Genomic DNA, 5267 nt, shown 5'->3' on the forward strand with positions numbered 1-5267 from the left:
AATTTAACAAAATAAAGAGCACATGAGTTTAATGTAACTCTTTAGTCTCCTATTGTAGCATATTTGGAATATGCATTCGTAGCTATGGTGCAAATGGTAAATGACAGCCCATTAGGGGAGGTCCTAATATAGTATGACTGATGTGCTCACAGGTAAGGAGATTAGAGCACTAATATGCATGGAGAATAGACCATGTGAAGATGCAGGGGAAGATGGACACATATAGTATAAGAAGGATCAGAAGAAACCAACCCTGGCAAGACCTTGATGTCTGGCTTCTGTCCTCTGGAATTGTGAGAAATTATTTCTTTTGTTTAGGCCACCTAGTCTGTGGTACACAGACATGGCATCCCTACCAAACTAATACAAAGATGTTCTACTTAAAAGTTTATCATATAAAAATACAAAAGAGAAGATGAATGTTTTAAGGATTTTTACTTGAGTACTAAGTGTAATATTTTAAAATAGAAAATATATTCCAAATATGCTACAATAGGAGACTGAAGAGTTACATTAAACTACTGCCCTAAATAGGGGGGAAATGGAATACATATAAAGGTGTTCTTGTTAGAAATAAAAAAAGCTTCAGAATAATACGTAAAATGTAATTTCAAGAGTTTGTTTTATAACAATATAACATTTTCTGAGGTTACTTTACTTATTTTATTTGCATGTTCTCTCTTTTTTTAAAAAAGTATCATAGCAATTCATTTGGAAATAGGAATTTACCTTATGAAAATAACTTTTTTAGTAGTATTGGTTCTCCTGTTAGCCTCTAGAAACAGTTTGGATTTTAAATTTCTCTGTAATTGTATGACACTTTTAATGTGTATAATCTTTTATGACCTTATATATGTTCTTTATCTTTTTCAAGTATCTTACTTCAATACTCATGTGCTCTTTATTTTGTTAAATTTATATTATTTTCTTCTTTTTAATTTTTTTAGAGAGACTTTTGCTATACGGCACATGTGTTCACTGGAGAGACAAAGAGAGAGAATGCAAGAAATCACCCCCAGTGGAGACGGCCATGCTGCAATCCCATCTCCTCTATTTTTCTCTCAGGATCTTGGGCACACATGCACATGTGCCCAGTTTGAGTTTCAAGTTACCAGGTCCAGGACTCAAACTGTGGTCGACTACATGGAAGTCCAGCAATATAACCATTATACCACCTGATGGTCTCAAATTACTTTCTTCTTAATCCTAAAATGCTCTGCTTCTTTAACTGCTGAAGTATTTGTAAGAAAGTTCAACACACTCTGAGGAAATTCAGAAGCACTTGTGTTCTGCACTGCTTTTCCACCACTATAGGTGCTTTTCGAGTTACCAGTGCAATCGAAAAGCATACAATAATCCATTCACTTCCTTAAGTTGAAACTGCAGACTACAAATTCTGAGTGAAAAGACTATCTGCCTCTTCACTGCTCTATCCTTAGCACCTCAACTGTTTGACCCATGATTGGTTAAGTGAAGATATAAATAATCTATATATTTTTCATTTTCGAGTGTCCACAAAGTCTATTGAGCAAATAGTATATGCCTAGGACTAATATAGTTGATGCAGGGATATTTTAAACTATTTTTTACTATTTTAACAGTAATAATCTGCTGTCTCAATTGGGAGATAATTTTAAGGAATAAGAAAAAAAATGGACAAAATGAAAGAGTATGTTGTTCAGGTTATATATGCTCAAGGACCTTGATATTCAAAGTGTAAACCATGGACCATCAACATCAACATCACCAGGAAAGTTGTTAGAAATATAGACTGTCGGAACCTATCCCAGTCCTACCAAAATAGCATATGAACTTCATAAGATCTTTAACTTTTTTGTATGGATGGTAATATTTAAGAAATAATTCTGAAGAATACAATATCATACAGAGAGTCAACAGAGGCCAAAGAGAGTCAGGAGAGATCTCAAAGCAGAGGCACTAAGTAAGGTCAGATAATTATAATTACTGAGAATAATAAATATGCTTCTGAAATCTAAGCACTTTCTAAACATAAGCTGAAATTGTACAAAATTGGAAGGTTCCTTGTATTTAATTTAAATAAAATTAAGCAGTTTATTTAGTTTAATTGGAAACAGGAAAAACTATTCCGTCCATGCTTTTAGCACTTGAAATATTTATTTTAATATCCTTAACATTCCCTTATCTGAAACTTTTAAATTGATGTGAACAGCAATTTGACATCAAGGTAGGACTGCATCAATTGACTTGTATAATTACTTAATGTGAAATTCATGAAGAAGCAACACAGGCAATGTAAAAGGAGATGATTGATGGCCTTAAGGTTGGCACAAGTTAAGTCAGGAGCTTCCAGTCCTCTGAAACTATTAATTGCCCATTAATTCTTCATGATCACATACTGGATGCAAGTAGTCTTATGTTTGTTGATTATTTTCAGAGACTTGAATCAAAATAATTTGGAGAAGGCAGAAAATACAGCTCTAATTACCGCAGTTAAGTGTAATTTTTGGACTGATCTTATTCCTGCATTCATATTATCTTTTAAAAGACTGAATAATTTTCACAAATAACACAGCCATTTTTGAAACCTGTGCTCAACTGTTCATTGACAGAACAAGTTGTCAGAAATGATTAATTATTAGCCAAATAGAATTGCAAGTTATTTTACTACATATTGTGATGGCTCAGTATTTTATAAAGTCAATGTTGAGTGCACATTTTAATTGTAAAGAAAGATAAAAAACAATAACACAAAATCAAAACTAACACAAAATTCCTTTGTATTTGTCACTGAAATACAGGAATGCTTTTTAGAATTTGATTTGCCTTTTCAGTTGGCTTCTGCAAAGTTATATTTAAAAAGACATCTAATTTCTAATAATATTATAGTTCAATAGTTACTGACAATATTTAAGGCCAGGCTAGATAGAATATAAAATAATTAGACAAAATGTTTGAAACATCATATCAACAACTGTAGTAATTTTTAAGTTTGTGCATATTTATGGATTTAAGATAATCATTAATACAAGATTTTTATAGATAGAGCTCACATATTCTACAAGGTTGTCAATTTCAGATAGGGTGCTATAATCCCTGTTTGGAAGAAAACAATTGAATAATAAAGACATTTTGAAATGAAGTGTTCCAAACATCCCACAAATTCATGTTTCCTTATTTATTATATCAGTTTTTCTTCAGAAGACAGTTTTTAAATTTTACTGCTATTATTATACAAGACATTGTTTTGATTTATTATAATTTCTCTCCATATAATGAGTTTATAACAGATAGTGAAGCTGAGATTTAGAAAAATTTGTAGAGATACACACATTTTAGTTATCTGCTCTGTCTTCATTAATATATATATATCTATACTATATTTCATATATATATATATCAATACTATATTTTTATGTATATATATATATATCTATATATATATCTATATATATCTATATATATATTTGCTATAGGGCACATGTGCTCACCAGAAAGAAAGAGAAAGAGGGAAAGTGAAAGTGAGAAATCCTCTGCCCAGGGTGGGAGAGGATGCTTATGCTGCAATCCTATCTCCTCCATTCTCCTCTTGGAATTTCTCCTCTTGGGATTTTGAACACTCACACACATGCACCCAGCATGTCTTTTTCAAGCCACTGGTCCCAGGACTTCAACTACACAATCAGTTGTGAGGGATCCAGCTGCCTAGACCACCACGTCTGGCTGGGCCAACTGTACTTCCTTTTTTTCTTACACACACACACACACACACACACACACACACACATATATATACATATATGAAACTAGAGATGGAAAATTATTGATGATAACATGCATGATTAAGCCACCATGCAGTATATTCTGGATGGGAAATCACATTTTGTATGCTGTTACGATGCTTAGGAATAAATTTAAATTAATAAAAAAAAGTTTCAGAAAAATAAATAAATAAAAGTAAAGCTTAATTTAATTTGAATCTTTTTTATTAGGTTAAATCTGGGCATGACATTATTCATTATCTTGGTTTGCCCTTTTATTTCCAAATTGAAAATTCAGTGTCTTTCATCTTTGTAAAACTAGTGTGGACTCTCCTTCTACATGCCCTAATCCTGGCGATGTTACCAGTATAGGAGGAAGGTTCTTTAATCCCAGAGGCCAGCAGCAATTTAAAGAAAATTAAAAAGAGAAAAAAAAAAAAAAAGAAGAAAACCCCTTATGAATGTGGAAGGTAAGTGGCATCTTAGAAATGAGGATGTTGGAGTCGCAGGTGGTTGAGCCATTGGACTTTCACATCCTGTCTGCAGTTTGAGTCCTGGACCTGATGGCTTGCTTTCTCATTTTCCTTCTCTCTCTCTCTCTCTCTCTCTCTCTCTGGTCTAATTAAATAATAATGACAAGTAAGGGACGAGCATTTAGTGTAATGGCTATGTCGTTGGACTCCCATGTAGTCGACTGTCTATAAAAAGAAGGAGGAGGAGGAGGAGGAGGAAAAAGAAGAAGAAGAAGAAGAAGAAGAAGAAGAAGAAGAAGAAGAAGAAGAAGAAGAAGAAGAAGAAGAAGAAGAAGAAGAAGAAGAAGAAGAAGAAGAAGAAGAAGAAGAAGAAGAAGAAGAAGAAGAAGAAGAAGAAGAAGAAGAAGAAGAAGAAGAAGAAGAAGAAGAAGAAGAAGAAGAAGAAGAAGAAGAAGAAGAAGAAGAAGAAGAAGAAGAAGAAGAAGACGACGACGAAGAAAAAGAAGAAGAAATGAAATTAAACAATTTTAAAAGAAAAATGAAATGAGGATGTTACTGATGGTAAATGGAGGTAGAAACACTTTCCATCCATTTTTGTTATTTCATTTCATCCTTTCCTGTGTAAGGCATTTTCTACTCCATTCCTTAGTTACAGGTTAAAAAAGCACTGATTCTGGACCCGTCAGATCAATAGTGCATCCCTGGTACCTAGCATCACTGTAACGAGGGAAGGAGACTGGCCCAAACCTGAGAATTTGCTCTCCTATATCTTCCATGGGTTAAAACAAAGTGCAATTCTGTACCACTTAGCTGAAATTTTCCTGTCACTAAATTTCCTAATTATCACTATGATAATTCCAGCTCTGTTTTAACACTTTTGTAAGGTCCAATCTCAGTATAATGTGACTGGTGAAGAACAGGTGACGAACAGGTGAGGCCAGGAAGTGCAGGAAGCAACACCCATTGCCATGCCACTGCTTCATGGCCAGCCACACTGGTGTATCCACTTGCCCACCATGAGCTCCCCCTCCACTCAGACCACAAAAAGTGACAT

The sequence above is a fragment of the Tupaia chinensis genome, unplaced genomic scaffold, assembly GCF_000334495.1.
Source record: "Tupaia chinensis unplaced genomic scaffold, TupChi_1.0 Scaffold000622_1, whole genome shotgun sequence".
NCBI classification, from domain to species: domain Eukaryota; kingdom Metazoa; phylum Chordata; class Mammalia; order Scandentia; family Tupaiidae; genus Tupaia; species Tupaia belangeri.